Source organism: Tribolium castaneum, chromosome 11 (assembly GCF_031307605.1).
Source record: "Tribolium castaneum strain GA2 chromosome 11, icTriCast1.1, whole genome shotgun sequence".
NCBI classification, from domain to species: domain Eukaryota; kingdom Metazoa; phylum Arthropoda; class Insecta; order Coleoptera; family Tenebrionidae; genus Tribolium; species Tribolium castaneum.
In genome coordinates this window covers 123,222-139,222 of record NC_087404.1, presented here as the reverse complement: position 1 = coordinate 139,222, position 16,001 = coordinate 123,222, and the positions used below count along the sequence as shown (strand labels likewise).

Genomic DNA, 16,001 nt, shown 5'->3' with positions numbered 1-16,001 from the left:
TTATTATTTGTACGTAGTCTTTAAATAGTGAGTTTGTGCAAAACTTTTTGTATGTTTATAACGTACGTTAAAACTTTTTTTTCTTAGGAATGTGTTAATCTAGGCAATACGATATCGAGTAAAAAGCTCATAATATAACGAAGTTTGTAACATTTGTGATGCGCAAACTCATTAATATCACCTAATATGTTTTCAATGGGCTAGAAATAGAAATAGGATGTAAATGAATAACAAATTAAATAATTGTTCTACTTTATCTTTCCCCGTTGTTGCGTCAGCGTGTTTATTGTAGAAGGTCTTAGCCTGCCCCCATGCCAACTCTATAGGATTGTACTGGCAGCGATAGGGGGTAGCCTAAGAACTTCGTGGCCATGTTGTCGTAGGATTTCGTCAATTACATATGTTTTTGTTGTCGGTCTAAATATCTTTATTATTGTATATAATTGTTTTTTTGTCATGTCGTTGTCAAAGTTAATGTTACGTCTTTTCAACCATTCCTGCATCTCACTTTTTTTGGAGGAAAATGATGACTGTTTTTAAACAATGTGCAGGTTTATAGACAAATAAAACACTTTCTCACTTTGAGTATTTTATTTGGATCCGTTCGTTACAACGGTGATCGACTGACTGACTAATTTTGATAGAATATCGATAAATCGTCATTAACAAAAAGCATCAGGTGATCGCAAAAGGCGAACACACAAAGAAAGCATATCAGTTAGGTAACGTATTAACAAAAACTAATGAGTCATACGATGAGATGACATTGTACGTAAATATGTTCTAGAAAATAATAATTAGGTAACGCAAATCTTAAATATAAATAAGTCATTAACAGTAAGTAAATCCGTAACAACAGGCATGGGATGATATGGAGCACTGTCCATAACAGGCCCCTGAAAGTGTATACAAATTATGTGTTCACTGGGAGGGGTGGGGCAAAGGGGGGAAACGGCTAAAATAGTTCGTGTGCTCCAGCTTAGAGGTCGCGTCAGTTGCAAAGAAATCTGTAAATTTAAAGGAATCTGTCACACATTTTGCTAAAAGTAAAGAAGGTTCACTTAAAAATAATCGACGTGCGCACACTTCTCTTTTAATTCTTTGATTTATCAACAGCCGATTATTTTGCTGTCGTTGCGGTTTTTGGCGACATTTTGTTTTAATGTGTTTTAAAGACTTCAGAAAACGATTTAACGTGATTTTTTGGATGTTTTTGTGATCAAACATCTCTACTTTTATATGGATCTTTTATTTGAATCTAGTGTATAGTGTGAATGACAGTGTTTTAATGAAGGATGAATCAACTTAAGGCAAATTAAGGTAAACGTTATTGAAAGGTGTCTATACAACAATTAATTGCGATTTCTAGATATTAATATAATCATATTACACCAAGAAGGATCACACAAACTTCTCTAATAAGGGAATTTCTCGATGTTTAGGAGATGAAGACCGTCCTTGGAGATGATAACGGTTCTTGGGATGTAATTGAAAATCCCATGAAGACGAGTTAAATATAATGTGCAGTAATTAATAGGTATATCATAATAATAAATAAATTTATTGTAGTTGCGAAGCTAGTATTTTGTGAAAGCAGGGAGTTTAGGACTTGCTATGGTTCAAGGTTTTCAAATTCGCCATGTCCCTCTATGTCTTAATCTTTTATGTTGTTTTACACAATGTTATAACGCCTATGCCTGTTAAAAAAACAAGGTTTGTCCTTTTTGTGATTGCTTAATTTAGAAACTAAGCGAAATAGCGTATTCTACAAGTATCATACAAGTTAATCAATATTAAAGCCTACTATTATTATAAATTTAAATGATTACATGGTAGTTATGTAGTTATGTATATCAGATATGTGGCTTTTTATTTAAAATAATTTTAGCACACTTGTAATTCTCTTGTGTTTGAGTAATTTACTAATAACTATGATGCAATCGAGATTACTTTTAAAAAATTTCAAAACTTATCAAGAACTTTGACATCAAACTGTTAAAGTACGTGTTAGGGCCGCTTTTACAAACGTCCGTAAACCTTATAACCGCGAATAAATTTCGAAAAATAGTTGTTTAAATTTAGCCTTAAGGGACTTAAAAATTGGACTATTGTCAAAGGTTACAAGCAAAATTTTGATATTTTTTTGCTTTTCTGAACAGTCTGTAGACAAGTAATCAAACCAACAAAACTGATGTATTTATACAGACTGATCCCGAAATACTGTGTCTGTTAGCAATCTGAATTTAAATTTTAAAGGATACCAATAGTGTACACTTTCAGGTAGCAATTCAATAATTTAATCTGATGCCAACATACTCAGTTTCTCTGGATCATTGTGTATATTTAGACAATGTATTTACATATATTATTACATCTGAGTATGTTTATGAAGAACAATTCGAGTTAAATTAATTTTGCCTATACATTCCAGCACGTTATTATTTTTTTAATAAATTTTTATTGGAAAGACTTTGTTTCATTTTGTTAAGCGATGTTAAATGTTTTTGTGCTATTGCAACTGTTACAGATGCTTTTTTATTAAAATGTCTCGTAACAGTGCATGAGTACAGAAACATTTAACATTTATAATTCTTTAAATTTGGAAAATAAATAAAATGTCCTGTTTGAATTTCCCGCTATTATCGAATTAGTTCGTTCTCTCAGGGTTAGGTGGCGCTTTCGCGAAAAAACGAGGGGTAGACAGAGAGATTCGCTTCTTCCTCTCTCTTATTCTATGGTCCATAATAAGAACGCATTTTCCTCCAATCTCGGTAAGAGCAGGTACAGTCCGGGACATTTCTATTTGGACATAAAAAATTTGAATTTTCTGACATTTATACGTGTATTCAGCGTCTATGTGAACAAAAAATTGTTCTCTCTCTCATTCTATGGTCCTTGAGCTTTAATAACAGGGACATTTTTTAAATTGGTAGCATTAGAAAATGACAGTAAACAGCTGACTGATGTAAACAATAACACAATAACAAAGGAAATGTCATAATTTTAATCTATATAACCAGTGGCTGCTTTAAAAGTGTGTACTAACGGGATAATAACATATTTACGCAGGTATTTTTGAAGGTAGAACCATTACTTGTCATATAACAACTACTCAGATTATATGATGAGACGGGAATGGCACAATACAGAATTGCAGTCAATGATTGTGCTGGAGAAAGCTGCTGTGACGTACTGACAGTACTGACTATCGCAGGTTATACGACTTGTGCAATTTGTGATATATTTTGTGTGAAAAACTGGAAAACAAAGTGCATAACTACATAACCTCACTTATCGCAGTTTTGCACATTTTGATGATGGGAATTGCGGTTCAAGTAATTATGAGTTATAGATGGAGCCCACTGTTTACTTCAAAGTAAGTTCACGACATTTACAGATACTTTCTTTGTGTTTTTGTCTTTTCTGGTGTAGAGGGTTAACTTTTCTATTTTCATATAAAATTCAAACTAAACGAAATCGAAAAGCTTAATTTTGTCATGTTTTTTATTAATTATTAAAAAAATTATTTAAAAAATCACAGATAGTGTTTATAATTTGCAGCTGAAGCCTTTTGGGTCCACTTTTTTCGTTGTTATTTCCTGATAGCCACTCTTGTTTCAAGCAGAATGGGTGTAAAGTTAATATAACTCCTTTGCACTGGCATGGGGTATTTGAAAACTTACGTTTAACAAATACGTCACAAAGTCTCAGCCATCGTCGAAAAATATAATAAGGGCTTTATAACAAGAAGTGCTTTCTGATTTTACTGTGGACGTGTGGAAGAATAGTGTGAAATATTGCGAAAAAACAACTTTTACTCTTGTGTACATTTTTGTACGTCTCTATCTGAGAGTAGTATAAAAAATATAGCCTACTAATAAAGGAAATTAAAGTGTTTTTATTTCTGGGTTGCCCCCAATTCCACTTTGCGCTTGCCTGATAATCAAGACACTGATAATGAAATTGGTGTAAGTGCATCGAATACAAACGTGTTGAATAGATGAATAAAAGAGAGACAACTGCTTTTTTCAAAAAGGCCATTTCAAATTTATTCAAAAAGCACAGCCCCATTGAAAAGGGTCCATTCACGATGAAGTTTGGCTTCCTGCATGACATACGTCTCGGGCACCAAGCTCACTGTAAATGGTCTAAATTGGTCTTGCATCTTTAAGACATGGACTCACTAAGAGCGACTTCTGCAGTAGGCTTGAGAGCTGCCTGCCTGTCTCGTAACAATCTCTGCGTTATGATTCCAAATCATTCTATAAAACGCTGTCAATTACAAGCCATGATATGAGGCTCTCAGTGTATGTCTTGTGGTGTACATTGAAACTGTGTCTTAAAGAACCCATTCACAATGAGATCTGCTTCGCTACATGCGGCGCGACAGGACTCAAAGACTAATCCCAAAAGACACAAAAAACTGACACAGTTTATTATTTTAAGCTATTGACAGCGTTTTCGAATGTTGGTGCAAAGACTTGTCGCGAGGCAGGTTTCAGCCTTCCGCCAACGTCAGTCTCAGTGAAGCCCTCTCAAAGTGATCTCAGCGAAAACCATTCACAATGAGATTGATCTATGAGGCCTATGTCGTGCCGCATGCAGCGAGATATGTCTCATTGTTAATGAAAATAGGGCCGTTTTTGTTGTTTAAAGTCGTTTTTTAAAACTTTTGTGGCAAATTGTACTGATGTGGCAGAGAGGGGGCATGCAATTGGAACAGGACGATGACTACCCTAAAAGGCACTTCGAGGCTTTTATGGCCTTTTTAATGCAAATTTCAACTTTAAACCTGACAGTCATACCAAGGTCAAACCTCAACAGTAATCTACGTTTTGCTGTACTTTACTACAATAAAGAAATATTTAAATTTTTATTATTGTTTACATTTGTCACCTGTCAAACACATCAAACAACCAAGTTCCCTAAATTTGAACTCTTATCTAGTTTTTGTGCTCTATATAGTCCCGCGTCAACGTATGCGCTATGACGTATCTCATATAGAAATGTCCCGGACTATAATAATTGATTTGTCGTCCACAGGGACGGCCGGGACACCGGGAAATTTCCCGGTGGGCCGGTGCGGTTTGAGCCGCTGCGGGTCGGCCGATGAGAGATTTGATTTTTTTTAAGTTGAAAATAAAAATTGTTTTTGTCTAATGTTAATATCCATGTGCAGAAACGAATACATTCGCTAGTTCATGGTTCACAACTCCCGTGTTTACAATTACAGCCGTCGGCATCAGCGTCGTGATCTTGGAATTGGTTGAGATAAGACTCAATGGACATTGGATACGACTAAACAGGGCCGGCTCTAGGGCCGGACAAATCGGACCCTTGTCCGGAGCGGCAAATTTCAAAGGCGGCAAATTGACTAAAATTTCGAAAAAAATTTTTAAGAAAACATTTTTTTTTAATAAAATACTAAATATTTACTTAGAACATTCTTGGAAATAACTAAACAGAGTTAACTTCGGTACTCCTTGTTAACCTGATATGTGACTTGATAAGATTTAATTAGCTCCTGCTTTGTGCAAAAGAACGGCACGAACAAACACACACAATAATATTTGCTTTGGCAAATCTTGCAGCGGTAAGAAATATTCTATTACATTATTTCAGCTAAATAAAAAGGCAAAAGCGCGGCCGACACTTTGAGAAAGCTTTGTCGGTACAAATGACAAATCAACCTTTCAGATTATTTTATGCTTATCTTTAATGTGCACTGTATTTAAAGCTAGGTGCTGAAATTAGGTTTTCATTTTCATTTCAAAGTTTAAGATAGAAACGTTGATTATTGTTTTATTTGAGTTCAGTCCCAATTAAAGGTGGTGAAATTTATGTAATAGTGATTAGTGTTGTGAAGTTTTTGTGATCTGAGGTAAGTAATTATTAGAAAAGTAAGGATAATTTCATGTGCATGAATTTTTTGTTACCTAAAAAACTAAAGAAAAAGTTGGTTTACAGAAAGTAAAATTAAAATTTAATTCAGAATTAAACTAATATTTGCTATTTAAAATTTATTGACAAATGTCATGTTAATTGCGAATTAAACTTTAATGATTGCGATTAAAGCGATCTGTAAACTGGCCCTTAGTAATCATTTAAAATACATTGACAAATGGCAAGTTAATCTAGAATTAAAATTTGATAGCAATTAAAATGTTCTGTAAACGCTTAAAGTGGTATTTTAATTTTAGAAAATCTCTTATAGTTTATGCGATCTTTACATTAACTTTACATTACATAAGCATATAACTAACGTGCTAATACTCCTTTAAAATGATTTTTAGAATGTCTGATGGGCGAAAAAGATTGTCTGGTGCTCAATACAAAAAGAGAAGACTCGAAAAAAAAGTCCAAAGTGAAAAACTGGCTGGAAGTTTATTGAATTTTCTACAAAGTACGAAAAAAAAGGACGAAGACCCAGAATTCTCTGACAATGAAACAGAAGCAGATCTTGATGTTGGGGCTACCGTCGAAAATATTATGGATATCGACACTCTTCAAACAGAAGCTATCCCGGGGACATCCAAGGGAGAGACACTTACTATCACTTCTGATCCAGCATCCTGGCCAAGTATTCTATCAGACGCTGACAGAACATTTTTAGTAAACCAAGGACCACCCAAGGCATTAACGGAATATAACTTTCCACACGATGACACAGGTCGAAGGTTTAATACACGTTATTATTTTAGAATTTTAAAAAATGGAGAAAAAGTAATGCGTAACTGGTTAGTTTATTCCATTACAAAAAACTGTTTATATTGTTTTTGCTGCAAACTTTTTGGTTGTACTGTTAGTTCACTTTCAACAGAAGGGTTTAAAAGTTGGAAGCATCTTATTGAAACTTTAAAAGAACATGAAACCTCAAAAAAACATATTTTAAGTCAAAAATCTTGGATTGAATTTAGCCAACGATTACAATGTTCTAAAACGATTGATAGTGAATCACAAAGACTTATTACTGCAGAAACAAATTATTGGTACGAGGTCCTTCTACGCATCGTTTCAACAATCAAAATGCTTGCTCAAAATTCTTTGGCCTTTCGAGGTACAAGTGACAAATTGTATGAGTTTAATAATGGCAATTTTTTACAAATAATTCAGTTACTTGCTCAGTTTGACCAAATAATGGAAGAACATGTTCGTAGAGTACTGAAAAAAGAAGAGACTAAAGCCCACTATCTTGGAAAAAATATTCAGAACGAAATAATTTCTCTTTTTCATAAAAATATTAAATTACATATTATTAACGAAGTTAAAAAAGCCAAATATTATTCGATCATTTTGGATTGTACTCCTGATGTGAGTAAGGTTGAACAAATGACATTTTTAGTAAGGTATGTGTCTGAAGACAAATCTAACCCTAATGAAGTAACCGTTAAAATAAATGAAAGCTTTTTAGGGTTTCTTCCAGTTGAAAGATCGACAGGAAAAGAACTTTCAAATTTGATAATTGAGAAACTTGCAAAATTAGGATTATCTTTGCACGATATGAGAGGACAAGCCTATGATAACGGAGCCAATATGAAAGGCGATAAATCAGGAGTACAATCTAGAATTAGAGTTTTAAATCCAAGAGCATTTTATGTACCATGTAGTAGCCATTCCTTAAATTTAGTCGTTAACGACATGGCAAAGGCATCCTTAGAAGCCGCTAATTTTTTTAATATGGTCCAAAAAATTTATTTATTTTTTTCTTCGTCAACTTTCCGTTGGGCCATATTATTAAAACATGTTGAAGGGCTCACTTTAAAACCACTAAGTGATACTCGCTGGGAAAGTCGAATAGAGGCTCTAAAGCCTTTAAGGTATCAATTAGGAGGTATTTACGATGCTTTACTTACTATATATGACAATGCTGAAATAGACAACTTAATAAAAGTTGAAGCTTCTGGATTGTTAAATTGTTTGAAACAATTTAAGTTTTTATGCTCCATTATAATTTGGTACAAAGTCTTAAATTGTATTAATCCAATAAGCAAGCTATTACAAACACAAGACTACGATTTACCAACTGCTATGGAACTGTTGAAAAATTGTACAGATTTTTTTAAGAATCTGCGATCGGATGAGGCGTTTGATAATATCCTTTGTGATGCAAAAGAACTGGCCGATGAAATTGATATTACGGATAGTTTTGAGATAACACAGCCCCGTCACAGAATTCGACGAAAAAATATTAATTTTGATTATGAAGCACAAGATAATCCAATAGAAGACCCTAAATTAAAATTTAAAATAGAGTTTTATTTTTTTACAATAGATCAAGCTTGGAATCCAGATTCAGTTTAATAAGTACCCACAGCAATTATTTTCAATTTTTATATAATGTACATGAATTAAAAAATACGTCAAAGGAAATAATAATGAAACACTGTAAAGATTTGGAAATTAATTTGACCGATGGGGAATCACTAGATATAAGCGCGCTAGATTTAGCTGACGAAATAATTGCAGTTGCGTCATTACTAGGCGAGAAGAAAAGTCCTAATTAAGTTTTGAAATTAATATTAACTTTAAATTTTGCCCCACATCTTTGCATTGCTCTAAGAATTTTACTTACTTTACCAATAAGTGTGGCAAGTGGAGAAAGAAGCTTTTCAAAATTAAAATTAATAAAAAATTTCTTACGATCTACAACTTCACAAGAACGGTTAAATGGTTTAGCAACTTTAGCGAATGAACACGAGTTGGCTGACCAAATTGATCTTAAAAGTGTAATCAAAAAGTTTGTGGAATTGAAAGTCAGAAAAAAACAATTTTAAATATCGTTTATTAGTTTTACTTTTGTTTTCAAGTTACGTAATTATTTTTTATTGTTGTGTTTTATTTTAATTGACTGTTTTTAATACAAATTATGTAATATTTATGTAAAATAAATTTTTCTCTTACACTTTGCCGTTTTTTTTTCTTGTTTTATAATAGATAAAATTCAAAGAAAATCAATTTTTTCTATTTGACTATCACAGTCACCACTGAATTTAATAATTATTAATAAACTCACCTATAAATAAAAAATATCATTTACAATAATTTTTATTCTGTGAGGGCGGCATTTTCAGTTTTGTCCGGAGCGGCAAATTCGTTAGAGCCGGCCCTGGACTAAATAATTATACTTTTCGCAGAACAATTTTTTTTTTCATTCTGTCAGGCTGGTAGGGGGTAACACTTTTCATTTCGATTCTGCAATTCAATTTAACTAAATGTGATTCTGTGTCGAATAAATAAAAACGTACATATACTTCTAAACTTTTACTATTTTTCATCATAATGCAAAATGCAAAACGATGTAAAGGTGGTGCAGAAAAAGAAAGGGACCGCAAAAAACGGCGAATGCAAAAAGAGGCAAAGAAGTATAAAACTCTTAATGAAATATTCAAAAGTAATTCTTCTCAGAATAAGGTTGAAGTTGAAGTTGCTGTGCCATCGTGCAGTGCCGTGCTATCATGTAGTGCCGTGCTATCATGTAGTGCCGTGCCATCGTGTAGTGCCCCAGCCTCTAATGATACGAAAGATATTGACGTTCAAGTAGAAGAAGGGGAAGAAATCGGTAAATACATTGTTGTTTTTTTTAGAGAAATTTAAATTATAAAATTTTTAGACAACACGGCGGGTAACACACAAATGTTTGAAAAATGCTCTGATGATCAATCTGAGCAATTGTTTTTTAAACGGCCTGATCCGATGAACACAGTGATGTTTTTTGACTACCATCCCCGAATTCCTCACACAAGTAATAATATTCCATTTCAAATCGAAAAAGCATTTAAACGGGCCAATGGTGCTTCACGGTCATGGTTAACATATAATCATAGAAAATGGGCTTTATTCTGTTACGTGTGCATTGCATTTGTTGGCACAAATGAAAAAAACATTTTTATTGAAGGGATGTGTGATTGGAAACACGTGTATCAAAGGATTAATGAGCACGAAAGTAGCAATTTACACAAGAAGAGTCGCGATTCATATTTTTTATATTGTAAAAATAAAACAGTCGATAAATTATTATTTAGTGAGCACCTCCAAAAGCGAACTAATCTTGTAGTAAATAACAGGCAAATACTTTATAGAGTGATCAATGTTATTAAGCTCGTTGCCAAAAGAGGAATTTCGTACAGAGGGAGGATGAATGAAGCGGCTTATACCCTATCAAACGAGGACTTGGACCATGGCAATTTTTTGGAAATCATTATTTTGCTGTCTAAATATGACTTAATTCTAAAAAAACATTTAGATACTATTATTGAAAAAAGTAAAAACCAACGTGAGAAAAACATTAAACAGAGAGCGGGCAATTTTCTAACATTTTTATTAAAAACTACTGTGAATGAGATAATAGGAATCATGGCTAAAATGATGAAAAAAATAATTTCTGACGAAATTCGACAAGTTGAAATGTATGCTGTAGAACTGGGTACTACTCAAGACATATCCGTCACAGATCAATGTGCAATAGTCATAAGGTAAATCACTCAAAATCTAGTTTTCATTTATTGTATTTTATTCGTTTTTTTAGGTACGTTTACTGTGGGAAAGTCCACGAAAGACTGCTATCTGTAATTCCTTGTCATGAAAGCTCTGGGGTGGGGATGCAAAATTTTTTACTTCAAACTCTAGAAGAAAATAACTTAGATCCAGAGAAATGTATAGGTGATTCTACGGACGGTGCAGCAAATATGCAAGGTGCATATAATGGATTTGTGGCAAATATGACAAGATTAAACTCTGGTCACGTACACATATGGTGTTACAATCACATTTTGAATTTAGTCATTGGTGACTTGTTGAAGACTCACATTAAAGCAGCTTCCTTTTTTTCCCTGTTAAATTCCGTGGCTGTATTTTTTAAAGAATCGCATAAAAGAATGGAAATTTGGAATACAACTTCACGAGAAAGTAACCCTAAACAAAAAAAATTAGACATTATTGGACAAGCGCGTTGGTGGGCCAAAGAACCAGCTCTGACAAAAATCTTTGGAAATTTTGACAATCCCGAGTCATCTTTATATATTGATGTTATTTATGCGCTATTAACAATTGAAGAAAATAGCAACATAAATGCCGACATTCGAGTATCTGCAAAAAATTACAAAGAACAGTTATTAAAATATGAAAACATCTTATTATCTCAAATTTTTCTAAAAATATTGAGTATCATAGGCCCTTTATCTCGATACTTGCAAACTAAAGGGTTAGATTTATTAAAATGCAACGCAATGATTCAAACAAGTCTTGAAAATGTGAAAAAAATTCAAAGAAACTTGGAGTGGCTTAAGACGACTACAGACAAATTTTTGTCTTGGGCGGTTGCAAAATTTGATTCCAGGAATATAGATGTAGAAATCCAACAAGATTTTCCCAATATTCGTCAAAAAATCGTAAAGAAACATTTTGATGAAAAAAGTAGAGATGAACAGCCCAAAAGTCAGTTTGAAAAATTCAAAGTATCAACGTACAATGTCCTGCTAGACATTCTGATTGAATCAATGACCAGTCGATTTGCAAAAAATACTGATCTCTGCAAGGATCTCGCAATGCTCAATCCTGTAAATTTTGATGAGTTAAAACAAAACGACAACTTACCGCAAGACAGTATGAAATTTTTATCAACAAGGTTATTAAGGTTTAACCCATTGGCCCAACTTCTGATAAACTGACAGAAGAGCTTATGAACTTCGTTCAAAATTGGGATAAATATAAAACAAGTATTGAAGAAGTATATCAAACGGATTTACGTCTCAGTGAAGACTCTGATAATGACGATAATAAGGAGTTAACCGATGTTGTTAAAATCAACAGCTGCCAGAATTGTTCTTTATGTTGCTATGTGTTAATAATTAAGTACAACATGTTTCAAGACGCTTATCCTGCTTTGGCCTCTGCCTATCAATATCTGCTAACGCTTCCAATATCGCAAGTAGCTTGTGAAAGAGCATTTTCAGTTTTGAAGTTCATAAAAAACCGACTAAGAAATCGCTTATCGGATAGACTGTTGGATGCTTTTATGGTCATGAATGTAGAAAAAGAAGTTTTAAATAAGGTCCAAAATGAAGATGTAATTAACAGTCTAGCTTTGAAAAGCTCTGTTTTAAAGAGAGCTTTAACTTATTAACAATAAAGATTAAGGCTCTAGACCCTCTGGGAGCTGGCGCATACGTTTTACGTGTAAACTGTTTTCACTGTTTTCAGCCGCAAATTTAGACTTGAAGAGTTTCTTGACATTTGCAGTGTTTCTTTATAAGTAAATGTAGGTCGAAGAGTCATTTTTGATTGAAATAAATGCCTAGATATTTTTTTATTAAATAAAATGTCTGTTAATGAAGTTGATACGAATTTTTGATAACGGTGCATTGTATTGAGAATTTAAAAAAACCATTTTATAGGAAATTTAAAAATACAGACCTGAGATATTTTAGATTTTTGTTAACTGTTCTTAATTGTTAGATATAAAGCAAAAATTAAATTGTAAGTAGGCAACTTTTAATGCATCCTTCTTCGAATGCGTAGCTAGCTGGAAGAAGATTTATGACGGGTTTAGGACGCACCGCTGGAGGTAACCACCATTGGGGTGACCCACAAGATAATAATTTTATTGCATTTGTTCAAGACAGAGAAATGTATCGGCACAAATAGGAATTTTAGCGATTTCTCTAATAGTGGTATAAAATTAAAGCACATGATTTCGGAATTAATTTTTTTAATTTTTTTAGCGATTTCTCTAATTTTAGTACAAAAATTTCGTAGTATATGATTTCGGCATTCAATTTTTTTAATAAAAAAATTAGGTTTTTAACTCCGAAAATAAATGACCTATGTCAACAATCCTTCTACCGCTTGGAATATAAATTTGTTCTTGACTAGTTAGTATCTTTCTCAATAACAAATACTTCATCATCATCGGAACTTGATTCAATTGACTGAAAGCTACACTCCGCGAGACTTGATTTACTTGGAAATTCCGTTTTAGAACCCTTTCGTTGTTTGTTCCAAAAATTACGCATTATTTGTTTTCGACTTTTTTTTTTTTTTGAAAAACTTAGTTTACTATTATTACCCATAATTTTAAATATACAAAGATTTCAACTATTTACAAGTGATATAATAAGAAATTAGGAAATACACTTACCAACCAGCAGTCGCAACAAATAATTAAATAAAAAGAAATAGATAAAATTGATATTCTGCAAAGTAACAAATTAAAAACTACAAATACCACTGTTTAAAAATTACCACTTATTACAAAACACTGTGGGGCAAGAAAGTGACCAGCACTCTGCAAAGACTCAAAGAGTAAAGAAGTTGCAGAACTATATGTTTTGATTGTATATAAGTACCAACCACCACCCTAAAAACCCTCCACTAAATACAAGTCTGTTTACATGTGATTTCAGTTTCAGGTACCCGATCTTTAGCAATGTTTACTTATATTTTAAAGAAATACACAAAATTTATATAATGTAAGAGTAACGCAGCTATATCTTCGCAAGCTAGTTATAGAAAAATTGTATAAATTTAATAAAAAAACGAGAAATAATTCCTAAATTCTAAAATAATACATAATTATAAAAGTATCATTTATTTTACTAGGCGTAACGTAAACAAATTATATCCCTAAGACTGGATCTTACAATCTCTCGATACGTTATTTGTACTATAATTATTACTGGGTATAGTTACAATAAATTTTTACAACAATGTATTTTTCAGAATTTATTACCTGGATAAAATTATCAGACGAAAAAGCGGGTTTAAAGAAGTTTTCATCATTTTAATGAGATATTCCTAGTAACTTTTTTAAAGTTAAACTGTTTTCTGAAAGAACAATAATGTTTCACCAATTAATTTTTTTATTTTATATTTTTTCAATGCAAGTGATCCAATTAGAAATGCACATGACACATAATATAGCGAACAGAATTCGATTAATTAAAACATAAAACCCAAAAAATAAATGGTGTAATGGTGTATTATTTTTTACAAAACTATGCTAGTATTTTATTATTCTTTAGTATCAAATTTTTTTAACAAAATAAAAAACGTATTTTTCACTGTATGTTGCTTGAATCTCTGAAATAAGAGAAACTATCGTGGGCGATAGTGGAATTCAGTTTGTTTACATTATTTGCATTTTATGAGAAGGGACAAGACACCCCGAGGCGAAGGTCGGATGCCTATCCGATGATTGACAGCTGTCACCACGGGTATGAAACTGGGGTTGCATAAGTGGAAACACGAAAGTATGTGGGCCACCTCCTAGGGTCGGGGAAAGAGGGGTCAAACAGCGGGTGTATAGCGCGTGCTCCAAGCTTCTTTTCCCAAACAGCCAATAAGATTCGTTTGCGCAAGAGCAATTGTGAAAAGTTGAGAAAAATTAACGGTCGTTTTGATTTTACTAAAGATTGTGTTTCAATTGTTTTTCTCTGTTTTTTCGTGAATAAGGGTCAGAAAAGGAGTTCCAGAGGATGTAAGTAAAAATAAAACTGATTTGTAACTGTATTAATTCAGTTTTGATGTTTTTTTAGAGACGAATAACTTTCTCATGGGGTGAAGTGACGAGCAGGACTTAAATTAAATTAACAAAGTTAAGTTGGTAAGTACAGATACTACACTCCACTTAAATATCTGCTTTTAGGTAATTTGATTGGTGTTCTTCGGGTTGGTTTTTTGTCTTTGCCGTCAGCATATCGTTAGTCATGGATGTTGTTCCTCGAAAGAAGTACTGCTGCAAGTATCCAGGCTGCAACAACTGGTACTACATCAACACTCCAGAGGGCTTTGTGAACAAGCACTTTTTTGTGTTTCCAAAAGACCCTACGCAGCATCAACAATGGAGGAACATTTGCAAGATAAGTTCCAAAAATTCAGATTTTTTTAGAATTTGTGAGGATCATTTTGACGAATCTGCTTTTGTGAATGAGAAGAAAGATCGTCTAAATTTCAGAGCAGTACCACTCGTTCCCACTGAACCATCTGGCATTCATTTACTCGAGGATCTGCCACATCCAGATCAACAAAGCAAAATAGATGAAGATCCTTCTTCATCTGCTTTGTCTGAGGAAAATGTAAATGTTGTTGGTTCTTTGTCAGTAGTAAGTGGGCCCCTATAGGACACACCCTGATTTTCAAGGGTAATTGTGAAAAAAAAAGTAATAATATTAAGCAAATTACCCCGATTTTCAAGGTAGTTAAAAAAACATCAAATAATCATAAAAACACCCCGATTTTCCAGGTAGTTAAAAAAAATAAAAAACTACTAAGAGGGCCCCTATAGGACACACCCTGATTTTCAAGGGTAATTGTGAAAAAAAAAGTAATAATATTAAGCAAATTACCCCGATTTTCAAGGTAGTTAAAAAAGTTAAAATAATCATTAAAATACCCCCGATTTTCCCGTGTGCTTAAAAAAACATCAAAATTTCAAGCAAATTACCCCGATTTTCCAGGTAGTTAAAAAAAGTAAAAATATCAAGCAAATAACCCGATTTTCAAGGGTAATTGTGAAAAAAAGTAATATTAAGCAAATTACCCCGATTTTCCAGGTAGTTAAAAAAATAAAAAATATCAAGCAAAATAACCCGATTTTCAAGGGTAATTGTGAAAACAAAAACTACTTTAAACAAATTTTAAGAATTCATACATATGTTTATGTGCTACTTCTGGAGGTAATTTTGTGAGAATAATAACAGAAATTTTTCGTAGTAGTTCAATTTCTTCATCTGGAGTTAGATCAATTTTAGTTTCTTCTTCGTTTACTTTATAACAAAGATAAGGTTTACCGTTCTCTTTTAAAATTAAAGTTATTTTGTTATCCATTTATATTGAAAATTATTTAAGTTTATTTAGTAAAATCATAATCTTATCTATAATACTACATTTAATTTCAAAAATAGATAAATCAAATTTATACGATTTTGTCGTTTGCAAAAATTCATGATACTCGTAGTAATTATTGTCTTTAAAGAAATAAATTTTTCCATTAATATATCTAAAGG

At 32.7% G+C, this 16,001-nt stretch overlaps 1 long non-coding RNA gene across 2 annotated transcripts; it reads left to right on the top strand.

Annotated features, from left to right (window-relative positions):
• Positions 1–902: 902 nt before the first annotated feature.
• LOC135267317 (uncharacterized) lies at positions 903–4,212 on the top strand. 2 transcript variants are annotated; one of them, XR_010335741.1, is made up of 3 exons: positions 903–3,034; positions 3,082–3,376; positions 3,562–4,212. It is a non-coding gene; the product is annotated as an uncharacterized LOC135267317 (long non-coding RNA). The 2 variants fall into 2 exon arrangements; XR_010335742.1 differs by having other exon boundaries at positions 903–1,320; positions 1,370–3,376; positions 3,562–4,146.
• The last annotated feature ends 11,789 nt before the right edge of the window (positions 4,213–16,001 follow it).